Source organism: Protopterus annectens, chromosome 3.part0, assembly GCF_019279795.1.
Source record: "Protopterus annectens isolate FY-2018-M chromosome 3.part0, PAN1.0, whole genome shotgun sequence".
NCBI lineage: Eukaryota > Metazoa > Chordata > Ceratodontiformes > Protopteridae > Protopterus > Protopterus annectens.
This window is the reverse complement of record NC_056731.1, coordinates 545,500,108-545,515,563: the sequence shown is the minus strand read 5'-3', so window position 1 is coordinate 545,515,563 and position 15,456 is coordinate 545,500,108. Positions and strand designations below refer to the sequence as shown.

Sequence of the window (15,456 nt, the reverse complement as noted above, 5' to 3'; positions counted from 1 at the left end):
GGCATCCAGATATGGAAAATTTCACAATAAAAAATATCACAAAAAGGGACTGTAGAAAAGATTAGTAAAGTAGAAGTTAAAAAATAGAAGTTGAAGTTATGGAGTGCCTGCAAAGTGAAGGATTTGGTGGAGAAGGCCTAACACAGGATATATCACAGCAGGATGGAGTGAGTCCCCAAAGTAAGAAGAAACAGGAAGATCAGGAAACATATGAAGAAGAAATATGGATATATGAAAGAAAAAGAGATTTAATATGCTGTAATATTTATGCAAAGGAGAAAGCAAGATTAACCAATACAAAAAGAGCAGCACTAAAGATATTTGAAGAGAAATACAGGCAAAGGCATCCAGACAGGAATCATTTTACAATACAAAAAATAAGAAGACAGAAGAAAAGTAGAAAAGAAGACTTGTAATGGAGAAGATAAAGAAATAGAAACTGAGGTTATGGAGTACCTGTGAAGTGAAGGATTCAGTGTAGAAAATTTAACTCAGAAAGTACCACAGCAGGATAGAGCAACAGACATCCAAATTAAGAAGAAAGCAGTGGAACGGGAAACAACTGGTCATTTGCCATATGAAGATATTTTGGAGCCTTCCACAGGAAACCAGTATAAACATTCACTTGAAGCTGGACAGCAAGGGAAGGAACAGGAAACTGTGGCAACCCTAGCACAGTCAATGTTGGGGAGTGATAAGCCAGTGAGTTCCCATATGACAGAGCACTGGATGGCACAGGATGAAATTGAAGAGAATGTGCCACAGGAAAATGGTAGAGAACTTTCTATAGAATGCCTGCAGGAATTGGAAAACAAGGGATGTGCTCTCATTTTAGATGAAAATGTTTCTTGATCTAATAGAGATTAATAGACATATTAAGATCAATGAAAGAAATAGATTGCAGAAGGTCAATAAAAAACAAAAAGTCAGAAGTTTGATAAAACAAATGAACACAGTAATTAGGACCGTCCATAGAGATCCATGTGATATAACAGAAGTAAACTGGATATATTACTGTGCAGCTAAATTGCTAACAGATAAAATTCTACCACAAGCACACAGGGCAGACAGGGAAAGGAAGGGAAGAAATTGAATACCATCATGGAAATATCAAATAGAGAAAACTATAAAGCAGTTAAGACAACAAGTGTCACTGTTAGAAGACTATAGAAGATGGAACAGATCAACAAAAATACTCAGATAGATGTGATAAAAGCAATGCACAGTATTATAACGAATTAGGATCTATCTTGCACTATTGCAAATAACAAACTAAAAATCTCAGCACAGGCAGAAAAACATAGAAGATACACAAATAAATATAAAGGAAAAGTACAAAATAAGCAACTTACTGATGACCCCAAAAAGTTCTATAGAGAATTGGGAAACAAGGCAAAAGGAATGAAAGACCACCAAAAAAAGAAGAAATATACATTTTGGAGAAATATCTATGAGGAGCCTGTGGAAGGGAACAAAGATGCTAAATGGATAGAAGAAGTAAAAGAAAGAAAGTTCAAAGGTACTGGATATGAAATGGGATGAAGTAATGGCCAGATAGAGTGAAATAAAGTTAAGAAAAGCTACGAATTGGAAAACCACAGGCCCAGAGGCAGTGCCTAACTTCTGGCAAAAAGTATTAACATCTTTGCATGAAGATTTAGCCACGAGTAAGAACTATTTATATGCACACCCCGAACAGGCACCAAACTGGTTAACAACAGGAAAAACAATGCTCCTACTTAAGGGTGAACCTGCAAGCTACCCTAAAAACTATAGACTAATAACTTGCCTTCAGATGACGTATAAACTATACACCAGAACTGATGCTGGCAGAGTTTATAGTCTTTTAAAAGAAAATTCAATTATGGCAGTAGAACAAAAAGGCAATAAAAGAAAGTCATATGGAACAAAAGATCATTTGTTGTTAAATAAAGTTATAGTGGAGAACTGTAAAAAGGGGAAGAATCTAAGTATGGCATGGGTTGACTGTAAAAAAGCATTTGATAGTATCCCACATTCATGGATAAAAGAGTGCTTAAAAATGTATAAGATACACCCTACACTGATCGATTACATTACAGTGACCATGAAAGAGTGGCAGACCACACTGTAATTAAGCCATGATAAAGGATAAATTACTATTTCAGGGATAAAAATTCAAAGGGGGATATTCCAGGGTGAATCCCTGTCACCGCTGCTATTCTGTCTTGCCATTAACCCATTAAGCTGTTTACTTAACAGCTTTGGCCATGGCTATAATTCAGCTCCTAGAAAACAACAAAGTGTAAAGACTTCTCATCTTCTCTTTGTCAGTGATTTAAAACTGTATAGCTCATCAGATGAGGAACTGAAAGCACAACTGCAAGTGGTCAAAACTTTTTCAGATAATATAAGAATGTCATTTGGTCTTGATAAAATGCAAAAGCAACATCTAAAGCAGGAAAGCTGCAGCACCAAGAAAACATCAGTTTGGGACAAGAATGTTATATAAAAGGACTTGAGCAAGAGGGAGTGTATAAATATTTGGGAAGTGATGAAGGATCAACAATAAAACATGAACAAATGTGAATAAAACTTAGTAAGGAATATTTTAGAAGACTTAAATTAATTCTGAAAACAGCACTGACATCTAGGAACAAAATTCAAGCTATAAGCCAATTTGCTTTTCTTGTCCTAACTTACAGTTTTGGAGTGACTGGCTGGCCCCAAAAGGTGTTGGATAGATGAGATAGGAAAACAAGAAAGATATTTCATGCTCATCAAATGATTTATAAAAATCAGTGCATACCAAGATTATATATTCCCCGTTCCGAAGGAGGTATGGGCCTCTTTAAAATTAATTACAAGTATAGGGACTGCACACATATCTGCTGACCTCACAAAACCCAAATGTAGTGACAGTTTTGAAACATAAGGAGAATAAAATCTAAGATGACTTCCCTGCTTAGTCTAGCAGAAGCATACTGGCGTCAAGCAGGAATGGTAACCAAACCAGAAGTAGATAAAAATCAGCAGCAAATGAGGGTGCCAAAAAGCAAAAGAAAGAATATAAGGTGAAGGATCAGGTGAGAAGGCAAGAAATGTGAAAAATGCATAAATATAGTTGCAAGTATAGAAAACTTCTGGAAGAACCTCATGGTGATCAGAATTGAATGCGGGAATGGTTAAGGAGAGGTGAATTCAAACCAAAAGATGAAAGGTTAATATTGGCGGCCCAAGGTAGTGGGCTACGTACACGTTGGTTTACATAGTCCATTGAACATGTGACAGAAACAGACAAATGTAGGTTTTGTAAAACAGAAGTGAAAACAGTTGCACATCTTGTTGGTTGTGACATATTAATTGCAGAAGGACTTTATACTGAAAAGCATAATAATAAGGCAAGACTGTTGCACTGCGGATTGTGCCAACATTATGGTATTGAAGTGGCTGAAAAACACTGGAAAAATGAGCCACAAAGCATCATAGAAAATAATGATGTCCACATCACATGGGACCATCCATTGCCAACAGTTCAAAAGATAGATGCCAGAAAACCAGATATGGTGGTCCATGAAAAGAAGACAAAAGTAGTATGGATCATTGAAATCGCTACTTGCTGTGTACAAAGAGAGCATTTGGGAAGGACAACCCCTGTAGCCTCTTAATCCTGCTCTGTTCCCTCCCTCAAAAAAAAAAAAAAAAAAAATATATATATATATATATATATATTATTCAGCTGCTCTTCCTGTAACTGTCTTAGTTGCTCTTCTGTGTGCTGTTTTCTGTTCAGTCGCTGTTACTCTGCACTTATTACTGCTTGTTAGTAGCCTTCTAATTTACTGCCTTCTGCACTTGTTTTTTAGTCATTTGTTAATTTAATTGCATTTATTTGAACTGTATTTGCCGTAGTGTTGCTACACACTTGGGTGTGCTGGCCTGCACTACAATTTGAACTGTATTTACTGCTGTTTTAGCTGCTTTTCTGTAAAAAAAAAAAAATTCTAAGCTTGTTTCCTGCCTTTCCTGTAACTAGTCAAGTCCAGATCCAGGCTTGCTGTATCCAGGACTGTTGGTAAGCTTCTGCCCCCCAAGCCTTTCTGTGTTGGAGGGAAGCCTTCTAGCTTATCAGTGGAAGTGGTAAGCACTAGGTAGCCTATCTACCATGGGAAGAGTGGGTTTTAGCCCTGAAATTGTAGTTCATTGGCAATTTGGGCAGTTTTTCCATCTCTTTCTACTTTCTGGTTAAAAGCCTGTTTTGCGTTTGGTCCCTGCCTTTCCTATAACTATTGTAGTCCAGGTATAGATTTGCTGTATCCAGGACTGTTGTTAAGCTTCTGAGCCCCCTCCCCCCAAGCCCTTCTTTGTTGGAGAGAAGCCTTCTAGCTTATCAGTGGGAGTGTTAAGCACCAGGTAACCTATCTACCACAGGAGGAGTGGTTTCTGGCCCATAAATTATAGTTTTTTGGCCGTTTGGGAAGCTTTTCCATCTCTTTCAACCTTCTGATTTAAAAGCCCATTTGCACTTGTTTCCTGCCTTTCCTGTTACTAGTCTAGTCCAGGTACAGCTTTGCTGCATCCAGGACTCTTTGTAAGCTTTTGAGCCCCCCAAGCCTTTCCGTGTTGTAGGGAAGCCTTCTAGCTTATCAGTGGGAGTGGTAAGCATCAGGTAGCCTATCTACCACAAGAGGAGTGGTCCCTGGTCCAGAAATTGTAACTATTGGCTGTTTGAGCAGTTTTTTTCCATCTCTTTCAACTTTTTGGTTTGAAAGCCGCACTTGTGCCTGTTTCCCACCTTTCCTATAACTAGCCTAGTCCGGTTATAGAGTTGCTGTATCCAGGATTGTTAGTAAGCTTCTGAGCCTCCCCAAGCCTTTTTGTGTTGGAGGGAAGCCTTTTAGCTTATTAGTGGGAGTGGTAAGCACTAGGTAGCCTATCCTCCATGGAAAGAGTGAGTTTTGGTCCAGAAATTGTAGTTTATTTGGCTGTTTGGGCAGTTTTCCATCTCTTTCAACTTGCTGGCTTAAAAGTCTATGTTTTTACTTGTTCCTCACCATTCCTGTAACTAGTCTAGTCCAGGTACAGATTTGCTGTATCCAGGACTCTTTGTAAGCTTCTGAGCCCCCCCCCACCAAGCCTTTCTCTGTTATAGGGAAGCCTTCTAGCTTATCAGTGGGAGTGGTAAGCATTAGCTAGCCTATCTACCACAAGAAGAGTGGTTTCTGGCCCAGAAATTGTAGCTATTGGCTGTTTGGGCAGTTATTTTCATCTCTTTCAACGTTCTGGTTTAAAAGCCGCACTTGTGCTTGTTTCCCACCTTTCCTGTAACTAGCCTAGTCCAGATACAGAGTTGCTGTATCCAGGACTGTTGGTGAGCTTCTGAGCCCCGGAAGCCTTTCTGTGTTGGAAGAAAGCCTTCTAGCTTATCAGTGGGAGTGGTAAGCACTAAATAGCCTGTTTACCATGAGAGGAGAGGTTCTTGGCCCAGAAATTGTAGTTTATTGACCATTTGGACAGTTTTTCCATCTCTTTCAACTTTCTGGTTTAAAAGACCACATCTGCACTTGTTTCCCATCTTTCCTGTAACTAACCTACTGGGTAGCACTAGAAAGCCTTAAACTGTAACAAGCCTTCTAGCTTAGAATAAAGACGTTGAGGTGATTAAGTATCAGTTTTCTGTACTTAACTGTTTTCCGCCTAAACACAGATTTTCCAGCATTTATTGTGATTTAAAAGCTTGTTTTTTCACATATTGTACTTATTTGACTGCCTGCACTTTTAAAAAGTTGTTTTTTGTTTAAATAATTTGTTTAACTGTTGTAGGCTACACACTAAAGTGTGATAGCCTTTTCTGATTGTTTGTAGTTGTTTAAAGCTGTTTTAAGTGTATTTTTTACTGTTTTTGCCTTATCTTTACAAAAATAAAAAAAAAAAAAAAAAAAATTCCTTGTTTCCCACCTTTCTAAGCTAGTATAGTCCAGTTTTCAGGCTAGTGCTGAATTCAGGGGCTGTGATAGTAGTTTCTGAGTTGCCCATACCTTACTTGGATAGAAGGAAGTTTCTCTATTCACCTGTGAGAGAGGGGAGCTTTGAGCAACCTATCTGTCCCTGTAGGAGTGGTTCCAGGCCAGACGTTAGTAGTTTATTGGCTATTTTTGCCTAATTTGTCTCTCTTTCATTTCCCTACTATAAAAACCGCGTTTGCACGGTTTTGTGCACCGGGCAGTGCTGGTTAGCTACGGTTAAATTATTCCCGGCTCCACTAAGTGTCCTCTTCAGTTTTTCCCTTGAAACTAGTCTAACTCTCAACCTAAGCATTCAAAAAGCATCTTACAGCCCAGCACTTGCTCAGAACTAATAACAAGCACTAATATACCCTGACACTGATTGCCCAGCAGGGCAAGGCTCTTTATTCACCCCACACCAACTAAGTGGCTAAGCAGCTCACCCTACTATTCAGGCATGACCAAAGGGCAACTTCAGGTGCACTCTCCAGTCCAGCTGGTGAATCTGAGTATCTTGAGGCAATGTTACAACTGCCTCATGTACACAGACAACCCTCTACTCCTACCACAAAACACTAACATATGCGAGAGATGCAATTATACAGCCAAACTGGAAGCTAAGCTATCTCCACCCAAGACTGGAACAGACAGTCAAGAGGAGAAGGTTAACACTTTCACCACACCTCTAGCTGCACACAGACCTACTAAAACAGCACTGACAAAAAAATACACATAAATACACAAAATCATACTCAGAGGCTCTAAATAAAAACATGCAAAAGCATCAGAGACCTCCAAAGCAGACACCCAAACAACCTGCACTTCCCATCACAAACCAGACAATACATAAAACACAAAATCAGTGTGCCACACAATCACAGCCCTTAAGGCGAAATAACATACCTAACACACTAGTAATAGGTGACTCTATAGTCAGGCACATTGATGTCCCACTCACTAGGCTGGACAAGCAGAAGGTTACAGTTAGCTGCCTGCCAGGAGCCAGAATCTGCCACATAACACAAGCACTCAAGTCACTCCAGAACAAGTACAAATATGACTCTGTCATTGTTCATGTTGGTGTGAATGACCTGAGACGTACCTCCCTGGACTACATGAAAAGAGACATGGAAGAGCTCTCTGATCATGCAGCCCAGGCTGGTATGACCCTGACCCTGAGTAGCATCCTGCTCTCACCAAGAATGATACCTCAGTATAAAGAAAAAATGATCAATTTCAACAATTGGCTAAGCTTCTGGTGTCATTCAAAGGGGATCCAGTGTCTGTCAGCCTGGGACGACATGCTCGACAAGCTGTGTTGCTTCACAAGAGATGGCTTGCACCTATCATCCCTAGGCTTTTGAATACTGGCCAAGGCTCTTGCTGCCCCCATAGTGCCTTTTTTAGGCAAGGCTCAAAAGTCAAACCCACCTCCGTAAACAGCACAATTAACAAAAAACTGAAGGTTATGCTACTCAGCGCCAGGAGTTGAAATGTCAAAATGCACGTGCTCAAAGCACTCCTCAGTATGGAGAACGTCAACATCTGTGCAATAACTGAAACCTGATTCAAGGCTCCATAGAGCACCGCAGCACTACTGGGCTACAACTCATACCACACATTTCGGCCACAGAACACGGACCAAAACACAAATGGAGGGGGTGTATCCATATTCATCAGGGATACCTACACCTCCAGGTTAGTGGCGCAGCATGATACCTCTGAGATCATCCATGTGCAACTAACATCGGGCAAATCTGCAAGGCAAATTGTGGCCTGCTACAGATCACCCTCCATGACCCAGGACAACCACTCCACCTTTCTGGAGACACTGGAAAACATGAAGGTCCTACCAAACACCCTGATATTGGGTGATTTCAATTACCCTACCATTCACTGGGAAAACTACTCGAGTACAAATTCCCAGGCCCAGCGCTTCCTGGAATTCATCAATTCAAATGCCCTGGATCAGCTGGTAAACTCCCCTACCAGAGGTGAAAACATATTGGACCTGGTCATCACCAACATGGGCGACAGGTGTTCCACACCAGAGGTCAACCTGTCACTGGTTAGATCAGACCATAAACTAATCACTCTGGATGTCCACACCCCACCACCACCCCCAACTAAGGAAACCACAGTAAAAAACTTTTCTAAAGCAAACTTCACCTTACTTAAGACAGAGGTGGTAAGTTTCACAGCCCCCACTCTAAAGGATAACACTGCCCAAGATGCAGAAACCTTTACAAATGCACTCTATGAGCACCTACAAGGATGCATGGATCGTGCCATCCCTAGAAAAATCAAGACTCACTCCTCTAAGAGAAGGAAACCAGTTTGGTGGACCCCTGCAATAAACAGGCTATACAATAGAAGGAGGAAACTAGTTCAGAAAAAAAGCAAATCTCAAGAAGGAAAGACATTCCTGATCAGTATCAATAAGAAACTAAGGTCCCTCATGAAATCATCCAAGGCTAACTTTGAAAGAAAATAGCCAAGGATTCAAAAGATAACCACAAAGCCTTCTTTAGCTATGTTAAGAATCTAAGTGGCAACTCGCAGATATACACTGAACTAGTGCAAAATAGCACAAAATATACAGAACCTACTGATATTGCCAATATCCTGGCAGATAGATTCAGTGCAAACTTCACCCCCCTCTCACCTCCAAAACGGCCCACAACAATATCGGAAAAGTGTAGTGTCTCAAAAATCACAGACGCACAGGTGAAAGCAGCCCTTTCAAAAGCCAAAAACACAGCATCAGTGGGACCAGATGGTGTCCCAAGCTGCGTCTTGCACGAACTACAGAATGAACTAACCCCCCACCTAAACATGCTGTTCAACCTCAGCCTCTCCACAGGCTACGTGCCTATAGAATGGTGCACAGCAATGGTTATTCCTCTCCACAAAGGAGGGGCCACAACTGACCCTAGTAATTATCACCCCATAAGCCTGACTAGCCTGGTCTGCAAGGCTATGGAGCGCATCATCATGGAACTCATTAATAAAGACATTGGGAACCTCCAAACACTAGACCCCACCCAGTTCGGCTTTGTTAAGGGCAGATCATGCCTACTAAAACTGGTTGACTTCTTCGAGACAGTCACCAAGGCCATAGACGAGGAAAAGGTAGTTCACACAGCCTACCTTGACCTCGCCAAGGCTTTTGACACCATTCCCCACTCAGGTATTACAGAAAAACTCACCAGCCTGAACATAAACCCCTACATCATGAGATTGGTTGCCAACTGGCTTATAGACAGAACTCACACAGTAAGAATAGCGGGCTCCAGGTCCGACTCTAAACCAGTCACAAGTGGTGTCCCACAAGGCTCGGTCCTGAGACTCCTACTGTTCGGCATATACTTCTCAGAAGTACAGGCAAACACAGGAGGACTATGGCTAACCAAGTTTGCTGATGACTGCAAACTGGGAACCATAATTGACTCTCCGGCTGACAAAGACATCCTCCAAAAGGGCCTTACTGAGACAGACACCTGGTGTCAAAGTCATGACCTTAAGCTAAATGCCAAAAAATGCATAGTCATCCCATTTGGGAAAAAAAAACACCCACGAATTACCACATAGATGGCAGCCCCCTTAATACAGAAGAGGTTATAAGAGATCTGGGGACCCAGGTAGATAGTAATCTCTCCTTTGACAATCATATTGCCAAAGTAGTTAGGAAATCCTTCTATGTGGCCCATCTAATTACTAAAGGGTTTGCATCTAGAAATAAAGAGGTTATAGTGCCCCTCTACTCGTCACTCATTAGACCCATCATAGAGTACAATGCCCCATTTGGGATGTACCTCACAAGACACTTCCAACCGCTGGATAGACCACAAAAGTACCTCACCAAGAGGATTACTGGCCTCAAACATATGTTCTATGCAGCCTGACTGAAAAAAACTCCAGCTGTACTCAGTGGCATATTGCTTACTCAGAGATGATCTCTGCCTGACTTACAAAGCCATGTCCAACTCAGAATTGATGGACATGCTCCACCTAAAGAAATCCAAGTCACTGTGAGCCACACGCTCTAGTGAGCTAAACCTCACCACAACAATAAATAGAACATGCTGGAGGGATAGATTCCTGTCACAGAGACTCCCCATGCTTTGGAACAAAATTCCAAATTACATCAGGCAGAGCCCCTCACTAACACTCTTGAAGAGAAACCTTGACGAGTGGATGGGTAACAGAAAATACACCCCTGGGATCACTTCATTGGCTCTGCTTGACAGAGGATCAGTTAATTAATCAATGGGGCGATGAAAGCCAACACACTCTGTCTAGGCTTATAAATGCCCTCAGCAGATAGCCTAGTACCTACCTATGAACCTATGAACCTACACCCAGTGATTACTTGCGTACAGAGACACACAAAGTCATAAAATATCAGGATTTGCTGGCAGAAATGAGAGCAATGTGGAAGAAAGACGCCCAAACATTTCCAATAGTAGTAAGAGCAATGGATCTTATAAAACAAGTCTACAATCAAATTTAGATATGTTACCAATACATGTAACTCCACATGAATTGCAGAAGGAGTTATTACTGGGCACATTGCGGGTGCTGCAAAGTGCACTTCTGGCTGACATCTAAGAGTGAAACAATACTAATTTCATGAACTTTAATTGTACTTTGACTTAGGAATGGGGTCCATTCCCGTCATGGTATTAGAAACCCAAAAGACTTGGAGAAACTAAGAAAGCCAGATTCTCTTAGAATGAGAAATGTACTAACTGGTTCTCTGAGAGAACAGCTGACGCATGGAACAGACTACCAGATTACATTAAAGCAAGTACTAGTTTAAATATTTTTAAGAAATAGCCTGCTCACTTACTCTGGGAATTACTGCTTTGTTATACTAAAGACTAGAAGGGCAGTAATGCCCGTGCTTAAAATATTTGTATGTATGTATATATGTCTGTAAATAAATTCATGAAGAAGTGCAATATCTTATCTTTAGGGAAAAAAAATCTCTTGAAAACTTAAAAAAAAACACTCCTGTTCTTGTCTTCTTGACAAAGACTGATGAGAATCACTCTACAGCTCTCTCATTCAGCTTCCAGCTTCAGCCTATAACATACCTATAGGGAAATAATGTGTCTTATGCATATTTGTAAATGCATGTATATCATGGTTTACTATGAAAATGTCGAACAGAAAAATACATCCCATTCGAAACACTGGGAAAAAAAAAAGTAAAAAATATAACATGACACAATGTCGAATTCTGCAGATTCGAAATTGTTGCCGAACAGGTCACGTGATGTCCGTATAGGAGCTCAGGTAAATGAAACTCATACCTCACATGATGTTTTTGCAGGGGGGCAAGTCCCCCTGCACCCCCCACACACCCTGCTAACCATATATTCCAACTCTGAGATCGCACTACAGTGAGGAAAGGGATGAATTTCCCAAATCATACTGTACTGCAATCTCTGTACCGTACTTCATATTTGCTGATATGAACTTTTGAACACAGAGATGTTCAGCAACATGGAAAATCGAACATCCGACTTTTGATTTTCCATCTGTGAAGCATCTCCATTCACCAGTTTGATAGTAAACTGTATATCATACCTCTCAATCTCTTAGCACAAAAAATCTGGACAAAGCCAAAAATAATGAAATAAAATAAAATAAAATAAAATAATAAAAAATAATGAGGAGACAAAGGCCCAAAATAACGACAAATCTTAAATATTGGTTTTATAAACTTAGAAAGTTGCTAGAATAAAATGTATTGTGCTAGCATTCATTTTCTGAAGGATGTGAAGTCTGAAACTCAAATATCTGTCATTGTTTAATGACTTTAATCCTTGATGATTTGTCAGAAAACCACAACTTTGATAAGGAAGACATAGAACTTTGAGGCAAAAATCTGGACATTCTACAAAAATCTGGACAGTTGAGAGGTATGAGTATATGTACATGTATGTGTGTGTGTGTGTGTGTGTGTGTGTGTGTGTGTGTGTGTGTGTGTGTGTGTGTTTGTGTGTATGTGTGTGTGCGTGTGTGTGTGTGTGTGTGTGTGTGTGTGTGTGTGTATGTATGGATGCATGCATGTGTATATATATATATATATATATATATATATATATATATATATATATATATATATTGAGTATGGTTTCCCTTAATTTGGTCAATTACTAATAATGGTGATGGCTTTCCTGCCTCCCCAAGTTGGTCGACAGTGGAGCATGATAGGTATTATACCTGGTACCTGGTTGGGTAATTTTTTTTTTTTCACCAATATTGTGCGATCTTGGTTCATAGGTGTGTACTAGGCTAATGGCCCTGGAGCCTTTACAAGCCTAGCCCATAGGATTACCCTGGCACTGCTGCCGGACGTTAGTTCACAGTGCCTCTATCAAGTAGAGCCACTGGAGTGATCCCTGGGGTGAACTTTCTATTTCCCATCCATTCATCAAGATTTCTCTTGAAGAGGGCCAGTGAGGTGCTCTGCTTGACATATATGGGAAGTCTATTCCAGAGCATGGGCAGTCTCTGGGTTATAAACCTGTCCCTCCAGCATGCTCTGTTGGTTGTGGTAATGAGGTTGAGGTCTCTGGAGCATGTGGTGTGGAGGGATTGGGATTTATTTAGATGTAGCATTTGTAACAGAGCTGGGTCAGACATGACTTTGTAAGTCAAGCAGAGATTGCCTCTTGTAGACAATATGAGACAGAGAATAACTGGAGTTTTTTGAGTCTGTCCATGTAGGACATGTGTTTAAGACCTAGGATCCTTTTCGTGAGGAACTTTTGTGGCCTCTCCAGCTGTTGCAGGTGTCTAGTGAGGTACATTGCAAATGGGGCATTATATTCTATGATTGGTCTAATGAGGGAAGAGTAGAGAGAAATGATGACCTCTTTCTTCCTGGATGCAAAACTCTTGGTAATGATATGTGCCACATAGAAGGACTTTCTGACCACAGTGGCAATGTGGTGGGTAAGGGAGAGGTTGCTGTCAACCTGTGTCCCCAGCTCTCTTATAATGCCTTAATTGTTCAGTGGGTTCCCATCGATGTGGTAATGTGGTAATTAGTGGGAACAGAGTTTTTCCCAAAGGGGATGATGACGCATTTTTAGCATTAAGCTTAAGGCCATGGTTTTGACACCAGTCATTGTTCTCAGTGAGGCTTTTCTTCAGGATGTCTGCATCATTTAGGGAGTTAATAATGGCTCCCAGCTTGCAGTCATCTGCAAACATGGTCAGCCAGAGTCATTCTATGTTGGCCTGGACTTCTGAGAAGTAGATGCCAAACAGGAGCAGACCCAGGACCGATCCCTGTGGGACACCACTCATGACTGGTCGGAAGTATGACTTGGAGTCCACTACTTTCACACTGTAGGTTCTATCTGTGAGCCAATTTGCAACCCACCTAATGATATAGGGGTTGATGCCTAGTTTAGTGAGTTTATCAATAATACCTGAGTGAGGAATGATATCAAAGGCCTTGGCCAGATCAATGTAAGCTGTATGAACTGCCTTACCTTCATCCACAGCTCTGGTGACTGACTCAAAGAAGTCAACCAGGTTGAGCAGGCATGATCTACCTTTCACAAAACCAAATTGCATGGTACCTAAAGTTTGGAGATTCCCTATATCCTTCTTACTTAGGTCCATGATGATGTGCTCCACAGCCTTACATATCAGACTCATCAGGCTAATGGGACGATAATTTCCAGGGTCTGTAGTCACTTCTCCTTTATGGAGAGGGATGACTGTAGCAGTGCACCATTCAGTAGGGATAAAGCCTGAGGTAAGGCTGTGAGTGAACAGGGCACACAGATGTAGTGCCAGTTCACTTTGTAATTCATGCAGAACACAGCCAAGGATATTGTTGGGTCCCATGGAAGCTGTATTCTTGGCCTTGAACAATGCAGCTTTATTGAGATTGGTCCTTTGGGGGGGAGAGAAGGGTAAAGTTGGCACTGAATCTGTTGGCCAGTATGTTGGCAATATCTGTTGGCTCAGTATAGGAGGTACCATTGTGCAGTAACTCAGAGTAAATCTGGGTATTGCCATGGAGATTCTTGATATAACTATAGAAGGCTTTATGGTTTTTAGTGTCTGCTGCAATTCTGCCTTCATAGCTGGCTTTGGAGGTTTTGATGAGGGATCTCAACTTTTTGTTGAGGCTAATAAGGGAAATTTTCCAGTTTTGGGATTTCACCTTTTTCTGCAACAGTTTCTTCCTTCTGTTGTAGAGTTTATCAATAGCAGGGGACCACCAGATTGGCTTCCTTTTTTGGAGGAGAGCGTCTTGGTTCTGTTGGGTATGGCTAACTCCATGCATTTATGTACATATTCGTTCAGTGATTTGGTGTATGATTTGGCAGTCATGCATCTATTTTCCATTGGCATGGGTGCCGTGAAGTTAGCCACCTCTGTTTTTAACAGTCCAAAGTCAGCTTTGGAGAAGTTTTTCATGGTAGATACCTTTGTGTGGGGTGTGGATGAGATGTGGATTTCCAGGGAGGAATTGACTATTGCTGTAGGGCAATGGTTTCCCATGTTAATAATAACCAGGTCAAGGATGTTGCTTCCTCCAGTGGGAGTAAGAATGAGCTCATCCATGGCACTGGAATTGATGAATTCCAGGAAGCGTTGGGCCAGTGCATTGGTGCACGAGTAGTTTTCCCAGTTGATGGAGGGGTAGTTTAAGTCACCTAGTAGGAGAGTGTTGGGATGGATCTTAATAGTTTCCAGGGTGCTTAGGAATATGGAGTGAGAGTCTTGAGACATGGTTGGGGACCTATATCAAGCTACAACCTGAATCACCATCTTACCCAATGTTAGTTGTACCTGAAGTATCTCAGATGTGTTATGCTGGGCTACTAGTCTGGAGGTGTGCATATCCTTTATGAATATGGAGACACCACTGCCTTTGGATCTTTGGTCCATGTACTGGGGCTGAAAGGTGTGGAATGAGTTATAGCCTGGTAGCACAGGTCTCCATTACAACACAAATGTCAATGTTCTTCATTTTCAGGAGTGGTTTGAGTGAGTGCATCTTGAGATTTAGACTTCTAGCATTGAGCAGCATGACCCTCAGATTGCATTTATTTATAGCTGTTATGGTGGTACTTTGGTCTTTGGAACACCACCTAAAAAAGGCAATATAGGGGTGGCAAGAGCCTTAGCCAGTACCCGGAAACCCAGGGGTGACAGATGCAGACCATCTCTGGCAAAGCATCAAATCATGTCATCCCAAGTGGACAGATACTGGATCCCCTTAGAATCACACCAGAAATTTAGCCAGTTGTTGAAGTCAATCATTTTTCTGTTTGTACTGTAGTATCATTCTGGGCGATGGTAGGATGCTGCTCAGGGCTAGGGTCATACCTGCTTGGGCCACATAATCTGAGAGCTCCACCATGTGTCTTTTCATGTAGTCCAGGGAGGTGCATCTTAGGTCATTCACACTCACATGGACAGTGACACAGTC

The 15,456-nt window shown here is 41.3% G+C and overlaps 1 protein-coding gene across 2 annotated transcripts in view; it reads left to right on the top strand.

Moving 5' to 3' along the window:
* Nucleotides 1–15,456, top strand: part of LOC122796468 (zinc finger protein 2 homolog) — a 1,186,442-nt gene that overhangs the window by 501,611 nt on the left and 669,375 nt on the right. The gene's annotated exons all lie outside the window — the stretch shown is intronic.